General features: G+C 45.4%; 1 long non-coding RNA gene across 1 annotated transcript; it reads right to left on the bottom strand.

Moving 5' to 3' along the window:
* Positions 1 to 15,621: 15,621 nt before the first annotated feature.
* LOC144772138 (uncharacterized) lies at positions 15,622 to 18,644 on the bottom strand. The gene is made up of 2 exons (XR_013599664.1): positions 17,899 to 18,644; positions 15,622 to 16,490 (listed from the first exon to the last, which is right to left on the bottom strand). It is a non-coding gene; the product is annotated as an uncharacterized LOC144772138 (long non-coding RNA).
* Between the last annotated feature and the right edge of the window lie 372 nt (positions 18,645 to 19,016).

Here is a 19,016-nt window from a genome sequence, read left to right as displayed (position 1 = left end):
TTTTTTTTCTCGATATTTTTATACTTACCTGTTTAAGTATAGGGAGTTGATATTTTAGAATTCTATATTTTTTTATCGCTATTTATGCAGTCTATATTTTTTACTTCAATAGTCTGTCAGTGAACGCACCAACTCACCCAGCACCCACAAGTACCGACCCGTGGGGTCAGACGTGTTTCCCATTGCCTTGAAGGGGATACCCCTATGTATCAAGATGCATACCCTACCGTGAGTAAGAGCCATGGTGCGAGAAACAGCAGTGAGAACCCCATGAGGAGACATGAGTACATTCTGGTCAGGGCGATAGGTGCGTTTCCAGAAGAAAGGCCAGTTGGGCCAGTGCTTGCTGAAATAGGCAGGGACCTGATTCCCTTTTCTACGATTGTTGTAACCTCTGATTTTCCATGTCAAGCAGGAGAGTTGCAACACTGAGTCTCTATGTGAGGTGGAGGCGTAATATATAAGAACAATCACAATATAAAAGCTAATGTTTGAAGTGTACCACAATAGAAGAATGGCTTCAACAATCAAGAAAGCTAAAACAACCAATCTCCCCACAACCCACCCCTGCAGCAACAGCAGCTGGAAAACCCAAAACACCCTAAAAGAAATAAAAAATACAACATATTGGGGTATACCTCCGGGGGTGACAACGCCCAGAGGAGAAAGGCCCAATAAGAAGTGTGAATAAAACAATACTGATCATCGAGCAAGTTATCAGTATAAGGAAACAAACAGTGAAACAAAGGCCAAAAGGCATGCACCCGTTAGGCAAGAGTAATGCACTGAAAAGTAACGTGGGGGAAATATGTTTGTGTGTGAAATGAGCAATGGACCTACTTTGTCTCAAGTGCACCAGGGGAGGTGGGCGCAGTGTCCGCAGGTGCGCCATCACCTGTGCCATCGCTAAGAGAGAATCCACCTGTTGAAGTTTCTTGCAGAACTGTGCAGCCTCTGCAGGAGTGTTGAAAAGATAGTACCAACCATCCTGTTCAGCACGAAGTTGTGCAGGATACACCATTCCATAATTGAGTCTAAGTTTTTGGAGAAATCGCTTAACATATGTGAATTTACAATGGGCCTCCTGAACCATTAGTGTATAGCCTAGAAAGACGCACAACGCCGAGCCTTGATATTGCAGCGGGCCCTTTTTGAGGGCCGGGTGCAGAGCTGTATCACGATCGTTGAAATTAATAATCCTGTCAATGGTTTGTCACGGCAGTGCCCCGGTGCGCGGATCGACAATTCGATCAGTGTGCCCTCTCGACCACAAAGGTATCAGTGAAGGATTGCCTGTCGTAAAGTTTCTCCAATTGATATTCCACAAAGACACACATAGGGCCAGTATTGGTGGAATCTGGTATTCCAGCAATGAGGATGTTGTTATGATGAGACCTTACCTCTAAATCTTCGTTCTTGGCGGCCTTGGCTTTCAAGATACGCTCAACGCATTCAACTGGCTTCATCACATCAACTTTGTGATCCTCTATGTCTAAAATTCTACACTCTACTATTGAGCCTGGTATTCTGTGGGTCTACGTGTTCAGTCATGGCATCCAGAAGATGTGTCAAAGTATCAAATCTAGAGTCAATCCCCTTGAAACCTACATGTAATTCAGACAATAAAGTGGAAGTGCCATCAAGGGGTGAGTCGGTCATTGTATGGATGGAGGTGCCACTTGAAATGGAGGGCAAATGTTGACGCTGATAGTTCTGGTAGTCTCATTATGGCAGTGTAATCCACAATGGAAAAAACGACAGTGTTCACCAGATAAAGAAAGCAGTGGAGGGAAAGATGTTATCACAGTCCCTAATATTGCGATGGAGTCAACCACACCACACAGGAGTGCAAGGAGAAACAGCGTAGGGTTCAATACTGAAAGAGGGAAAGGTTGCAGTTCCGATAGTGACGATAGGATGGAGGCAAAAACTCTGATTAAGTAGGGTTTATATAATAATTCACCTGGTCAGCATGGTATGTCACTGTATTAAGAGCCCCCAGCAGCAGAGCAATGATGCATGAGCCATGCAGAGCAGCAGAGGTGAAAACAAGCCATGTCCATGTAGATCAGTAGCTTGTAACAGCGAGTGGGAGACTTCCCCAACCACAGGAGGAGGCAGCCACCCTCCTTTCAAGTAGCCCCCACCCGTATAGATGGTACAAGTAAGAGGAAGCACCTCTCATCATCACGAGGTGGTGCACACAGGAGGCAGGAAATACACATATAAATATGAAGCGTGGACAGCTCAAACATCAAGGACAAGACCTGACCCACACTGTCCCCAGCCCAGTGCAGGTGAGCAGAGTACAGGCATGCATGGCCAGCAGCAATGAAGAGCATGCAGCCACAAGCGTCAGTCGCCAAGTGTGCGGCAGCACACTCTCCGTACTCCAAGTGGCCCCAAATAGAGTACTCGAGATGGGCCCAGAGTAGAGGGGGCAGGCGAGGGCACGTCACCACGGCCGACTAAGGGGCAGCCCGCACAGCCCTCTTCCATAGCAATCAGCAGCCCCATCACCGCCAGCAGAGTAGAGGTGAGCCTGCAGGGGCATCCAGGAAATGGGCCTGTGAGGAGCCCCCAGATGACCAGCTCTTACTACGATCTCATAAGCAGGCTGCACACCTTGGGCTGAATGTCTGGGTGGCTGAATATGCTCCGGGAGTGCACTGTAGAGTCCGAAACCGCCAAGTGCAGAGACAGCAGCCGCCGCTGTAGGCAACAATGCAGCCCCGCCTTCAGGCTCCCCTGTGGACCCTGTGCCCACAGGGCCACCAAAAGCTGCATCAGGCCGCGGTGGACAGATCTCTTTGGCAGGTTCCAGGGAGGGGTTGTATATGCGTCAGTAGCATTAAATGACGCAGTCAGTGCAGGCAATCACCGCAGATATCACTGTGGTGCACATTGTAAGGCCAGTGGTGCATGATGAAGTAGATTTTTGGGCTATGCTGGGCAGAGCTTCAATGCCATGCAGCCATCTTGGTCACTGGCTTGGCCACATCCCCTATCTTGTGGATATCTATGCTGTCTCTTGTGGAAATTCACACTGTCTCTAGTTGATATCAATGATCTTTCTTGTGGATATCTATGCTGTCTCTAGGGGATATCTTATGGATATTTACGTTGTCTTTTGTGGATATCTACGCTGTCTCATGTGGATATCTTAGCGCTTCTGGATATTTATGATGTCTCTTGTGGATATCTTTGCTCTATGTTGTGGATATCTGTGCTCTCTTGTTGATATCCATGCTATCTCTTGTGGATGTTAACACTGCCTCTTGAGAATATCTACCCTATTTCCTGTGGATATCTATGCTATCTTTTGTGGATATGTAAGATCTCTCTTGTGCATGTCTATGCTTGCTCTTCTGAATATCAATGCTGTCTCTTGTGGTAATCAACACTCTTTTTTTGTGGTTATCTATGCTCTCTCTTGCCGATATCTATGCTGTCTCTTGTGGATATCCATGCTTTCTTTTGTGGATATCAACACCTCTCTTGTGGATGTCTATGCTGTCACTCCTGCAAATCTACTCTCTCTCTTGTGGATATCAATGCTCCCTGTTTCGGATATCTACACTGTCTCTTGTGGATATCTGCGCTCTCTCTTGTGGACATCAACATGCTCTTCTCTGGATATCGTGAAATGTTCTCCACTGTTCACGAGCTTGCCTCCTCCACCAGAGTCACGTCCACCACTCCCCCGTCCCAACTCCTCTGTGACTCGCTCAATGAGTTTTTTATAGATAAAGTGAAAAAGATTAAACATAACATTTCCCTCCCCTCCCCCACTTTCATGGACCCTTCCCCCCCCCCCCCCTCTGCTAAATTGTCCAACTTCCCACTCCTTACCACTGATACCCTCGTTCCCCTGCTTCAACGGGTCAAATCAGGCTCGCCTCAGGATTTTGCCCCCGCTAACATACTCAGGGAAATCTATTCAGTCTGCCTCACCCCTCCCCTGACCCTCCTCAATGACTCCCTTATTCATGGTCACGTTCCTATTTCACACAAATCTGCGGTTGTCATCCCTATTCTGAAAAAGCTGGACGCCGATCCCCTCTCTGTTTCCAATTACCGTCCTATTTCACTCCTCCCCTACCTTGCTAAGGTACTCGAAACCCACATCACTTCCACGCTGAGTACTCACATTGAGACAAATCACTGCCTTTCCCCCTGTCAAGCTGGTTTCCGCCCCCTGCACTCTACCGAAAAGGTGGTCATTTCAGTTATGGACAAGCTGCGTGACGGAATCGACATCAACCGTCCGCAAGCTCTGATTCTCCTTGACCTATCCGCCGCTTTTGACACGGTGAACCACACCATTCTTCTTAACCGTGTCAGGGCGGCGGGGGTTGAGGGCCTAGCCTTCCGTTGGCTGCAGTCCTTCCTGGCTGAGAGAACACAGAGTGTCCATCTGGCTGATTTTGCAGCAGCCACCCGCAAGGTAGAGTGCGGGGTCCCCCAAGGCTCATCACTTTCCCCTCTTTTGTTTAACCTTTATATTTTCCCTCTCATTTTTATGTTACAGCAACTGGAGGTCACCGTATTTAATTATGCGGATGATCTCCAGTTAATCTTCAATCTATCCCATTCATCTTCATCCGCTCTGAATGTTCAAACCACCATGACCCTTATTCAAGATTGGATGAACTGCAGCCACCTCAAACTCAATCCGGACAAGACTGAACTGGTCTTGACCGGAGGTGGCTGCAGTCCCTGGTCTCCCTCCTTTTGGCCCCCTTCCCTTGGTGTCCCTCCACTCCCGGTTCCTAAAGTGAAGACTTTGGGTATCTTTCTTAATCCCCAGCTTTCGGTTCTCCCACAAGTTAACTCTGTGGTCTCCTCATCCTTCTTTTCCCTTAGAGTGATTAGGAAGGTTTCCCGCTTCTTTTCCCCCCCTGCTCTAAAAATCATCATGATGGCCATGGTGTTATCTCGGATAGACTATGGCAACATAGTCTATAACGGAGCCCCTGCATATATGATCCACCGTCTGCAACTGGTGCAGAACCAGGCGGCCCGTCTGATCCATGGCCTTCCCAGATATCATCGGGTCACCCCTTTACTCAAGACCCTGCACTGGCTCCCGATAAGAGAGCGCGCCCTGTTTAAGCTCGGCTGTCTTACCTACCAAGCCAGAGCGGGCACTGCTCCTAAATTCATCTGCTCTCTTATCAAACCTTACTGTCCAGGCAGAGAACTCCGCTCGGCTCACTTGGCCCTTCTTACCATCCCTCGCTTTAAAAAGCAGAGGTCGGGCGGAGTGAGATTCGCTGTCCTGGCCCCAACGTTTTGGAACTCCCTCCCAATCGCTCTACGCACCTCCCTCTCGTACTCCCTGTTCCGTAAAAATCTTAAAACTTTTCTGTTCACCCAAGCCTTCCCCTAAATCCGTCGCCGCTGCCATCCACTGATCTTTCACTAGCGCCATGAAACCGTTGGGTATGCGTGCGCTGTACAAATGTTTTTAAATTCAAAATTCAAAATATCCACGCTGTCTCTTCTGAATATCTATGCTCTCTCTTTTGATCATCAGCACTGTCCCATGTGGATATTGAAGATCTCTTTTGTGGGTATCTATGCTCTCTCATGTAGATATTTACACTCTCTCTTGTGGATATCGATGCTGTCTTTAGTGGATATCGATGCTGTCTCTTGCGGCTATCGATGCTGTCGCTTTTGGATATCTCTGCTATCACTTGTGGATATCTACGTTGGCTCTAGTGGATATCTACACTAGTGGTGGGCAGAAAACTCTGCTCCACCGGCAGAGTTCACTCCACTTGGAGAGTGGAGGTTGGTAAAAACTCTTCCTATGCAGTGTAGCGGAGTTTACCGGCAGCAGAATGCTAGCCCATACACTGATCTGTGCAGTTGTAAGCCACTCACACCTCTGCGGAGAAGGGCATGCTAAACATATAGATAAGGGTTTAGTCCCGCAAGTCACACTCACCCCTTCATAGCTCCCCCAGGTGGCAGCCGGTGCACGGATACACAATGTAGGCGGAAGTCAGCAGAAACACTTCACTCACTCAGCAGCAGTTGTGCCTGACAAATCCGAATCAAAAACTTTCACCTTTGTAACAACAGATACGGTGGCACGCAGCTGCAGCTTTTACCGGCAAAGCTGCTGCAGGGCAGAGTAAGGATATTCTTAGGCAGGAGTGTGCTACCTCCAATGTGCCTCTGAAGTTGCTTCAGACGGGTTCTGAGAGAATTCGAACCATGGATGGTGGGATGGCGCTAGCAGTGATCTCTGGTGCTCTATGACCGCAACACTGACCATTCTTCAGGACGGATAGCGGCGTGAGGAGCCGAAGGGGGGCAGCCCCATTCAGGGCAGCGGGCAAATGTGGTGCAATTCCTGTGTTATGATGACGGCCTGTATTCATTTAGTAAGTACTAGTCTGTCTTCCCTTTCTGTGGCTCATCATCCTTCCTGTTACCGGGGCTTCCAAGGGCTTAGCTGGGACAGGGAGAGTAGGATTCGGGCACAGGGGTCTAATCATGGCCCTGAAGGGCGGCATGCCCTGGGCTGATGCTGCCTCCAATCGTCTATCTTGCTTCTTTGGTAAGTTCACTAGGTGTGAGCACCCAGGGACTTGCCAAACGGAGTATGGCTGTCAGCTAGTGTTCTGGGCAACTCCCCACAGAGCTCCTTCATCAAGTTCACACCCCGTCCTCTTCCTTTATTGACCACCGCACAGAGAGGTGGTTTTATGCCGCACTGGCAGTGGCTACAATATCAAACCTTTGGTCTGGAATAAAGTCCTCCCACTCACTAGATGCTTGATAAGATTGTGGCAGCAACTCGTAAACTGATCCTTTTCTGAATGTTGGATCAAACTCCTGTTTTTGAATGAAAGTGGAGCACTTTTATCTCAGGGTGGGCGAGTGAGGAACACACCCACTTGCGGAACTCCGCACAATCCCACAGAGTTTTTATGCAACTCAGCGGAATTCTGTGTAGTGCAATGCCATGAACTCCAGCCACCCCTAATCTACACTCTTTCTTCTGGATGTCTACATGTCTCTTGTGAATATCTACACTACCTTTCGTGGATATTACCGCTTTCTCCTGCGGATATCAATGCTCTCTTTTGTGGATATCTATGTTCTCTTTTGTGGGTAACCACGTTCTCTCTTGTGAATATCTACACTCTTTGGTGGATATCCACACTGTCTCTTGTGGATAGCTACGCTGTTTCTTGGGGATATCAATGCTCTTTCTTGTGGATATCCACATTGTCTCTTGTGGATATCTATACAGCCTCTTGTGGCTATCAATGCTTTCTGCTATGGACATCTACGATCTCTCTTGTGGATATCTATGCTGTCTCTTAGGGAAACCTATGCTCTGCCTTGTGGATATCTATTCTCCATCCTGAGAATATCCATGCTTTCTCCTGGGGACATCTGTGTTCTCTCTTGTGGATATCTACGCTGTCTCTTGTGGATATTTACACTCTTTCTTGTGGATATCTACACTGCCTCTCGTGAATATCAATGCTTTCTGCTGTGGACATCTACACTCTCTCTTGTGGATAATTATGTTGCCTCTTTTGGATATATACGGTTTCTCCTTTGGACATCTATGCTCTCTCTGTTGGATATCTACGCTGTCTCTTGGGAAAACCTACGCTCTCTCTTATGGATATCTATGGTGTCTCTTGTGGAGATCTACTCTTCCTCTTGAGGATATCTATGCTTTCTCCTTTAGATATCTATGTTGTCTCTTGCAGATATCTATGCTGTCTCTTGTGGAAGTCTACACTGTTTCATGTGCAGATCTATTCCCTTTCTTGTAGATATCTATGTTGTCTCTTGTGGATAACAACAATTTCTTCCGTGGACATCTACGCTCTCTCTTGTGCATATCTACGTTGTATCTTGTGGCTATCCATTTTGCCTTTTGTGGCTATCTACGTTCTTTCTTGTGGATATCTATGCATTCTCTTGAGTATATCAATGCTTTCTTCTGTAGACATCTACATTGTTACATTGTTTTTTGTGGCTATCTGATCTGTCTCTTGTGGATATCTATGTGGTCTCTAGTGGATACCTATGCAGTCTCTTGAGTATATCAAATATTTCTCCTGTGGACATCTATGTTGTGTCTTGTGGCTATTGATGGAGCAGGGGAACTAAATATTTTTTGTACCCCTTGTAAATTAATGACCCCGTAACATTAATGATACTAACTTTTTGAATGCATGAATTAATCAACAAATGCACCTTTATTAAACAATTCACACGGGCAACCTGCTGAAATTGCAAATTCTAATTCACTTACAAATGTAAAGTAAAATAACTTTGGAAATGTGATTTCATAGTAAAAAAAGTAAACTGCATGATTTGTGTTGTGTAGTTAATTGTACTATGGCGAAGAATAAAGATAGTAAGTAAAATGGCTTTGTTGGAATACCTAACACAGGTCTTTAGAAGGGTGGGTGGTAAACAGAAAGGCGTATTTTCTATGTCTAATTTTGTTGTGTTTGTTCTTATGTTAGTTTCATTCAGGCCTGCTAGGCCGCGCTTCTAAAATGGCAGTCGGAAATGGATATGGTTATGTGCGCTGAATAAAATGGCCCCGCGCATGATCAGAGTGAATACTCCAGTCACGTGTATGCGGCCTGTGCCCGGAGTGAGAGATGTCAAGGGCAGCTTGACCTGCAGCAAGAGTCATGCCAAGAGCTCAACATGATGCATGGGAACAGATGGGAGAATCGAGCTACTGAGGATGAACTAATGTGTGACCATCGGAGTTCGTTACAAAATACATTAACAAGTTCAATTACCTTTGGACATTGTGGATCATGAGAATTATTGTATGCATTATTGTCTGCAAACCGGTTTGAACAAGGAGGGCTATGAGGTGACAATCACTACCCCTCCAATGGACCAATTAGCGTGATTTCTGTCTCCAAAGATTTCAACTTTGAGTGCAGTGAGACAGAGAATAGGGTATAAGAGAGTCTGCACTTAAGTTGAAAAAAGCTTCTTCTCCTATACTGATGCTGCGAGAGACTCTCTCATTCTGGACTTTTGAACTTTGACTAGGGAAGGAACGAGACGGTTGTGGTTGTTGCCCCGGGAGGAGATTGCGTCCGAGGAGGTTAGTGGGACAGTCAGTTTGGGAGTCCTATCCTGTGTCCTGCGATTCATCTTTCTTTCCTGGTGAACCATTCTTGCCATCGCCCTATGGCCAAGGCTAATTAATATTTTCCATTTCTATTCTCAAAACCTTGCTTAAATACTGACTAATAAATGAAATGTATTTTTGGCTAATAAAGAACTTTACTTATCTGCTTAAAGATTTTAGATACAATTATATTCTAACTCTAAATGAGTCCGTGGTTCTTTGAAATAAATTGTGATTTATAAATGTTAAAGGTTTAATTGTGATTGGGCTGGACTTAATCGTGATCAACTGATTCGACTAGTTGGTCCATCGACCAAATAGTGGAGTACTTTAATGTTTAAACTGACATGGTTCTAAATTAATGTATATAATGTGTAAGTTATAAAAGCTGTCATTTCAACAATGTACTCTGTTTGTCCAGCAGCTCATTTCCTTAGCCTGTGATTCAGAAAAATGAATGAATGTATGCATGCTGTGTTATAGGCCCCACCGACATGGAGTTTAAAATGATTAAGGTTGCGTAGATATTTTTCTGGGTCAGTGTCATGAGGAAAATATTTATTTAAGCCATGCTGGATCACTATCTATCTATGTACTCTCTTGTGGATATATACACTCTTTCTTGTGGATTTCTTGATTGTTGTTTCTTGTGGATATCTACATCCTTTCTTGTAGCTATCAATATTTTCTGCTGTGGACATCTACACTCTCTTGTGGATATCTACACTGTCTCTTGGGGAAACCTACGCTCTCTCTTGTGAATATCTACGCTGTCTCATGGGTATATATCTACGCCCTCACTTAAGGATATCTAAGCTTTCTCCTGTGGATATATATGCTCTTTGTGAATATGTAGGCTGGCTCTTATGGATATCTACACTATCTCTAGTGGATATCTATGTTGTCTCTTGTGGATATCAACATTTTCTCCTGTGGACAGCTACCCTTTCTCTGGTGCACGTCTACGTTGTATCTTGTGGCTATCTATTCTGTCTCTTGTGGCTATCTACAATGTCTCTTGTGGTTATCTACAATGTCTCTTGTGGATATCTGCACTGTCGCTTGTGGATATTTACACTCTTTCTTGTGGATATCTATGCACTCTTTTGAGTATGTCAACACTTTCTCCTGTAGACATCTACGTTGTATCTTGTGGCTATCTATGTGGTCTGTTGTGGATATCTACATTATTTCTTCTGGATTTCTAAGCTATCTCTTGTGGTTTCTTTAGTCTTCACCATTTACCCAGGGAGCTCTGCACACCTGTGTAAAGGAAGGAAAGTCCAAGAGAATGAATTTTTGTCTGTCTGTCTTTTGGGGCGGAGGGGGTTACTGGGGGGATGTATACTCAAACGTAGGGGAAAACTTTGCTTCTGCTGAATCTGAAGGATAAAAGAGCTGGAGTGCCCCACATGTGGAGGCTCAGCAGTCCTGCAGTGGGAGCACAAGTCCCATCACTCACAGGTGCTCACATTGGTAACCTTCAGAGAAAGCATGACTGCGTGCAAGGGCCGATAATGCAGCAATCCAATGTTCTTGTGTAGCCCGACTGCTGTTGCACCATCTTTCTCCACCACATCCTGATTTTCATGTTTTCATGTGAGGCCCACATGTGAGCCCTCACAATGCTGTTGTGCAGCCCTGCTTCTGCGAGCTAATGTTCACGTGAGTTGCGAGTGATGATCATCAGTGGTTGCAGCTGTGAGGTCCCACCAGATAATTTGTTGAAGGATTGTAAGTCCTTGTTAGCCTTCACTACCACTGCTCACTTCCTGTTCTCCAAACTGTGACTGACACTCCTTTCCCCAGCTGACGGTCAATAACCTCCATGACCAGGATGGCGTTCAATGTGAACAGCAACACCCAGGATGTGAATCAGGGGTGAAATTGTGCTAGTGACATTACTGAAGGTGAAATCCTGCACTTGGGTGCTATCCAAGACCCACCCGTCCAACTGCACCCATGATTAAGAGAGCGCATCCCCGGAGAGCATGTAGAAGCTGCTGAGTAATGGGGCGCGCCCATGGAGCTTTGGCCGCAGTGTAAAACTTTTTTAAGTTACTGGACATGACATCTTACTATGCATAATGTTGCACATCTTTTTCTTAAAAAGTAGAACACCTCTTGGACATTATATTTAATGTGCTTCATTTAGGTGCTCCTTGATTTGCAAATCCCAACCTGGCCTCAGCCCCCAAGAGTACCCTTGACTGATGTTGCCACCTCCTGGAAGTCAAAGCCTAAATAGAAGCGACTTGATCATTCAGTGAGCTCGCAGTAGCACCTGGATCCTGTATGTCAAGGATGTGGCTTCAAATTGTAGATTCCATCAGTATGGAAGGACTTGTTGGTGTTCACATCTGAATGTGTTTAGTGTAAGTCTGACACAAAGCCTCCACAAACTCTGTACTCGGCAATGGGCCACCCCTTCCTGAACATCACTTATGTCAGTGAATCTAAACACTGCAAAACACCAAGACTGTTCAAGAACCAGCCCTGCAAATCAGCTCACAGTGACAGGTATGGATTCCATAACAAGACACGCCAACAATGAAGAAACATAACTGTTGGAAATGGCCCTTTTTGCAGGGTTATCCCCAAACTTTTAGCTCATTCCTCCTATTTTTTACTAACCTGTCTTTGTTGGTTTCTTACATGTGAGTCACCCCTAAAGTAGGCCCAAGGTACCCCTGTGGGAAGGGTGCAGTGTATGTGTAAGGTAGGACATGCACTGATGTATGTGACATGTCCTGATGTTGAATTATAGTGCATTTCATTTTTTACTATTGTAAGGCTATCTGGCCCATAGGAAAGGATGGGAGTTAATTTATAACATCTTATAAATATAACTTCCCATTAGAACCAGATAGGAAAATAAAGTTTAGTATGCCTGAACTCAGAATGATAAAATGCATCTTTTGGTGAGGGTGATTTTTACATTCTGTGTTTGAAAATACCACTTTTAGGAAGTATGTATTTTCTTGCTTAGCCATCCAGTGTGCCTCTGCTATGATGTGTATCGACTGTCTGGCTGTGGAGTGACAGGGGCTTGGGATGTGCAGTGGCTCCAGAGAGTCTGAATAAGTCAGTGCTGGGCTGAATAGACCTGGGCTGTATTCGGAGTAGTGGGAGGAGTTGTCACTAGCACCTGAATTGGTCGGGTCTGTATTTAGAATGGTGGGAGGAGATTTCCCTTGCACCTGAATAAGCCCTGTCTGCCTTGGACAATGCTGTCTCCTCCTCCTGCTGGGAAGATGGGCAAAAGAGGACCAAACTGGTTTGGACTAAGCACAGACATGCTCTGCCTGAGAGGACAAGGGATTTTGGCCTATAAAAAGTGGGGCCCAAACCCCTAAACTTTAGAACTCTTTTGGAACCAAAAAGAGTGCCAAGAATAAGAGCTGAAGAAACTGTTAGGAGAGACTACCAGTGTGCTGTGTGCTTTGTTGTGTTGGCCTGCAATGGCTGCTTCTGTCTTGGGCAGTGAAAGGTCAGGACTGAACTTTCTTAAACTTCTTTATTGAGTTTCTCCAAAGGCTTGAGGTAGAGATGGCCCCCTGTTCAAGAAATCTCAGGAACAGCAAAGGCTCCAAGCTCTTCTGCCATCAGCACTGGGGACCGTGTGTTTGGTGCTACACAGAAGAACAGCAGGCCGATGCCGTCTACGACGCCGCTGCCAACTCCGCGTCCTGAAGGCACAGCAGAGGGCATTCCCGCAACTCCGTACTGCAACCCTAGTCTCACCGACGACACCATCTGATGCCACCACCGATCCGCTGCTTGCACCGCGACCTCGGGGCACCGCACTCTGCACTTCTTCACACCGTCACCCTGGTATCCCTGACAACACTGCTTCCTGCCGACATTGATGCCGCTGCTTGCACTGTGGTTCGAGGGCACTTCTCGTAAGTTAGAAGACGTACCGTCCTCATCCTGCACCGCAGCCATGGTCTACCGATGCCGGCGCCATCAATTCCAGTTCGTCAGTCGATAGCAGCCCTTTAGCAACGACGACGATGCTGCTGCTTGCACCATGGCCTGCCAGCACCTTGACGAGCACCACATCACTTTGCACCACAGCCCTGGTCTCACGGAAACAGCTGGACCACCATCACCAAGCCGCTACTGGCTTCTCGACCTGAGGGCACTGCACCGCTGCACTTTGTACCATAGCCCCGATGGCTGCTGATGCCGGCGCTCCCGACTTCAACTGCGAGGAGTTCGATCTGCAACGGGTGTGACTTCAAGGGCCCGACCACTCCTGCACCGACCTCCGGTACCGACGCCTGCTAATGCTATGCTTTCAGAGCTCAATGAGGGGTCGCCAACGCCCTGCATTTCTAAAAGGTACTGTTTTGCGGGTCTTCCCAACACCGTAGCTGGCCCTTGATGCCGCGGTCAGCCAGAACTCTTTTGGATTTGTTGTTCACGATGCCGTGATAACCCAAGATGGATCTATCGACTTCAAGGAACACTATTTTGATAACTGACGATTTCTAAGTACTGTATTTTTATGGTTTTTGGACTTGTTTCAGAATATAAAAATATTAGATTTTTTTCTAAACTGTTGTGGTGTCCTTTTGTAGTGCTTACACTGTATTATTGTTGGTTATGTGCAAATGCTTTACACAGCAAGCGTTACAGTGAACTAGGCCTCAGCAAGACCAAAACACATTGGTGTTGTCTCTTGGTTCCAATAAACTATGTTGACTGAATGGAAAATGTTATTATGACCTACCAATGAGTGCGACCCATTTCGTTTTACTACGGAGAAGAGTGTTGGATGTATAACAGCTGGGCTCGGCCGTTGGGTTTCGCATCGCCCAAGAGCGCTGAAGCAGTCAGCCAAGGAGAGCAAAATGGTGAATTATATATATAAATAGGAGTGCTATGGGTTGAGCCCCCAGCTGGGTTGCCAGGAAGCGGACTTTGGATGACAGCGGAGGGAGGTCATGACCTAGTAGCGAGGCGGTTTTTTGACTGCCCGCGCTGGGTCTGTATTCCCCTTGCAAGAAATGCCTTGCCCTTGATACTGACGCCCTCTGGTGACCAGGCACGCCCACGCTGATGCCGAAGCGGTGAGGAGTGTGGGGCATGATTGGAACTTTTTTATTTGCCGGCCCCCTTCCACCCAGAGCCTGCGCCTGGTTTGAATTTTCATTCGATGCTGCCCGCTATTACAGACATGGTAATCTTTCTCGGCATAGAGACAATATATGTACTGCTATGAACATTCAGTTTTAGCCTTTGCATTATGGCCTGGTATTCTGTACCAACAAACAGTGACTTTTCTCTCGGACATTTCAGCCTAGCTTTGTTGTTACTCGCCAGAATGAATTATGGGAACAGTAGTCCCGTTCACTTATAGGCACGTACTGGGTATGTTGACATTCATTCATGTCTCATAGATCGCCAACTATTTACAGTTAAATCCTGATGCGCAAATGCGAGCATTTGGGCCTCGGTGAACCCTGGTGCAACTTTTTTAGCAACTGCAAGCAGGCGTTAACTGTCATGTATCAGAGTGGTCCAAAGGTTGTTTACCAGAAGGCCAACAGCAAGTGCAGCAAAACTATCTGAGCTGAAAGTGGTGCCATGTCGAGAAAAATGTTTTACATAGCAGGGTCGTTTGTTTTAAACTTTCGTTTTTGTACATATTAAATGTTGGATGAATAGGCGATGCATACGAGTGAAGGGCGCCTCATGTGTTTTATATATACATATATACAGAATGTTTCCACTTAGAGAAAGGTATTTTAATTTTAATGGGCACTTTCCATCACCCATGCTTTCAATATGTATAGTAAAAACATGCAGACTTTATACAAGTATTTAGACTCGATGTTTTACCTTTGAAACATTTGTACATACTGCATAGGGTATTTAGTGTTGTAAATTGCTTATAAATATTTCTTTCATGTCTATTTCAACCTAATGTGGGATGGACTATATGGGCCCGATTCACAGAACTAACTTAAGACAAAATCCTAAACTTACTACTTTTGGTATTCACAGAAGTTAGGATTTTGTCTTAAGTTTGTCTTAAGACAGACTTAAGACAGACTTAAGACAAAATCCTAACTTAAGTCTGTCTTAAGTCTGTCTTCAGACAAGCTTAAGACAAAATCCTAACTTCTGTGAATACCAAAAGTAGTAAGTTTAGGATTTTGTCTTAAGTTAGTTCTGTGAATCGGCCCCATACTTATGTTGTAATGGCGCCTTTCAGATTGACAAAGACTCCTGCTGAGTTGAAACGCGTCTCTCGTGATCCTAGGTTGAGGGTGACCTGATCCATTAAAAAGAAGCCTTAATCCTTCACTCCTGTGTCCGTGCCTTCTTCGTTGGATTTTTTGTCTGAGGAAGCTGGATTGTTGTGTCCATATATATATATATATATATATATATATATATATATATATATATACAAATACCTCCGTACACATATGCGATGCACTCCTACCATGAAAACACAGATGTCTTGAAGCTTGAAAAGTTATTTATTACTCGTTACATCAAGCCAAAAACAAAAACCCAATGCGTTTCGACGGTGAACCGCCTTGGTCACGGGTAAGTTAATTGTGTGGCAGGCTGACATTTAAACTTCAACATTTGTTGTTACGTGTGCCTCGTGAAATCATAAGGATAGAAAGTGGACTTCTCACATCGTCTTTTTTCGGCCATCTTGGACTAGTGAAATGAAACATGCCACATATCTACAATTATCTAAGATTCTGGTAACATGTTCTTGTCAGATTCCATGTATAATATCATATTCAAAACTAATATATGTTTTCTTAATAACAAATTATTTTTAGCAAACATGTACCAGAATAATGTGATGCATCATCAAAAAAAGGCATTAACGTACATTGTCATCTTCATATAATCAGTTTGCACTCCAGGCTATATTCAAATTCATTTGTCAGTGGCGCTGTTTGTCTTCCAACACTAACAGAGCACAATGAGTTTCTCAAAGGTTATTGTAATTCCTAATGTAATATATTACTCAAGTGAGTTAAATCTAAAGTCTACTAGACATTATGTCATGCAAAAGAAACCATCGAAATTCCCAAGTGGGCTTATTATAACATGATCTCCTAAAACAAAATCAATAATGACTATATTCAAAATCAATTGCTCTATTACTGCTACACAAAAGTGTCAAATAGTTCATTTTGTACATACACCTAAACATAATCCAATTAAATCCATGAATTATGTTTGCTTAGTAATTCCTGAATTCAATATTCTAGATAAATATGGGAAACCAATCCATGTAAGATGCTCAATCTGTATGAATCATTGATATTGTAAGTCGTAGTTTGAATCCAGATACGACCCCCACCTGCAATAAAAACAACAAAAGTATGGCTCAGATAATGCCGATGAGAGAATTTTTGGACAAAAGTGAAATTGAATTAAAAACAATGAAAGCACTACACGAGAAGATTTGAGACAGACAGATTCATACTTGGAAAAAACTCTGCTTTAAGCCTAAAGCACTAATCATCCAAGAAACAAAGAAAGTTCCTCTTCAGAATTAAGGCCACCTGGAATGTCAGGGCCCGATTCACAGAACTAACTTAAGACAAAATCCTAAACTTACCACTTTTGGTATTGACAGAAGTTAGGATTTTGTCTTAAGTTTGTCTTAAGACAGACTTAAGACAGACTTAAGACAAAATCCTAACTTAAGTCTGTCTTAAGTCTGTCTTAAGACAAACTTAAGACAAAATCTTAACTTCTGTGAATACCAAAAGTAGTAAGTTTAGAATTTTGTCTTAAGTTAGTTCTGTGAATCGGCCCCTTAGTGTCGAGTTGTAAAATATATTTAGATTCCAATTGGTGCAGCCTACACATCCTATCACCTCCCCTGTGAGAAGGGGGTATTCTGTCAATCACAAAGAAACGTAGCAAATTTCGATTGCTGTTATGGAACTCTTCAAAATGTCGAGCTATCGGGGACAGCTTGTCCCTGTTCTGGATTGCCCTCATGTGTTCAAGAATGCGCTTCTTGGCAGCAAACATAGTGCTGCCCACATATTTCTTAGCGCAAGGGCAAGTTAAAACACCTACACGTACATATAGGGTCCTCACCCACAGGTACCTCCCATGGCTTGCCTTATCATTGGACCCTCACTCAGACACCTAATGTGAGTGAGTGGGCTTGACACATTTGTAGGCGGAGCTCTTCTAAGTGAAAGTGCAGGGAGTATGAGTGAGTTAAAAATGTCTCTAAATCCTATATTGTTGATTTTTAGGTCGAGCCTGTCCCATTCCGCAGGAATGGATAGGATCGAATTCATGTCGGCAAAATCCTCTTCAAACTAAGGGGTTTCAGCCCTGCGTTTTCTTGCAGTTCACGTGAACATGCACGAGCATTCACGGCCAGGGCTTCTCCTCCCCTAGCAGCACTCCTCCCACACCAGCAACTCCCCCCTCCCACACCAGCACCTCCCCTCTCTCTCCCCGCAAACACAGCCTTGCCATAGCAGCACTCCTCCCACACCAGCACCTCCCCCCCCCACACCAGCACCTCCCCTCTCTCTCCCCGCAAACACAGCCTTTCCTTTCATTTCTCCTCCCCCTCCCCTACCACAGATCGTGTTACTCTGCTGGCCGCCACACTCGGCGTCTGCATTTTGCCATTCCCCCTCCCCCACCACAAAGCACGCCTCGTATGTTAGTCCCTTCGACTCCACTCTGCTGGCCGCCATGTCCGTCCTTCCTCACTCTCACGAATCCACCTTTACCCCTCATTCTTTTATCTTGTTTTCTTGTCCACGTCCGCGCGGCCACAGCACAGGATCACTGCTTGCAGCTCCAGCTCGGATCTTTTGATCAGACAGGCTCATCCTTGAAGAGTTCAAAGCAGACTGCACATTCACGCATTTATCTGAGGTGCAGAAAACCGTGTTAGAAGAGCGTTTCAAAGCTGAGTAACCTTCCTGACAAACACAGCCGGTGCTCCGGTTCGCGGCCACAACACAGGACACAGCCCCTTCTGATAGCTTGCCTTCTCTTGTTTTTCCAATTATGCCTGCATGCCATTGATGAGCTTTTTAAAATGTTTTTCTTCTTAACAAAAAAAGTGCGCAGTTCTGATGCCGCCCGAAACATAGCGCTTTGTTTTGTATTTAGTTAGACTGTGTAGCATAGCCCTTTGTTTCGTATTTAGTTAGACTATGAAACATAGCGCTTGCAAAGTTGTGCCTCTCACACGGATCTGTGTGAGTGCTTTCAGCTCTGCTGCCTGTGGCGTCTACTTGCCCCTCTCTCTCACAAGGTACACAGAGTCTACACCCCTCTCTCTTCGTCTCTTTTCTCCCTCTCTGGCTGGTCATCTCTCTTATTCTCCTGTTTCCCGCTCGCTCGCTGTCCTGCTCCCTCTCTCTCGGTCTCTTTTGCTCTCTTTCACATTGTCTCGCTTCTGCTCTAGATGTGTGTCTCTCTCTCTCTCTCTTCCTCTTATCCCTTTCCATTCTGCTTTCTCTCCTCTCTCTTTAGCTCTTATCCTTTTCTTTGTTCCTTTCTCCCTCCCTCATTTCCTCTCTCCCTCTCATCCTCTCTTCTTCTCTCCCTCTCATCCTCTCTCTCTTCCTCTCTCCCCCTCTTCCTTCCTCCCTCCTTCCCTCTCTCTTTCCCTTCCTCTCTCCCTCTACCTACTTTCCTCCCTCCCTCCCTTCTCCGCCTCTTCTCTCTCTCCCTTCCTCTTTCCTTCCCTTCCTCTTTCCGTTCCTTTCTCTCTCCCCACCTCCCTCCTTCTCTCCATCCCAACCTCTCTCCCTCCCACCTGCCCTCCGTCCCTTCCTCCCCTTCCCTCCTTTCCTCTATCTGCCCTTCCCTCTCTCCATCAATCCCTCTTTCCGCA

This window comes from Lissotriton helveticus, chromosome 8, assembly GCF_964261635.1.
Source record: "Lissotriton helveticus chromosome 8, aLisHel1.1, whole genome shotgun sequence".
NCBI classification, from domain to species: Eukaryota; Metazoa; Chordata; class Amphibia; order Caudata; family Salamandridae; genus Lissotriton; species Lissotriton helveticus.
This window is presented reverse-complemented; position numbering and strand designations above follow the sequence as displayed.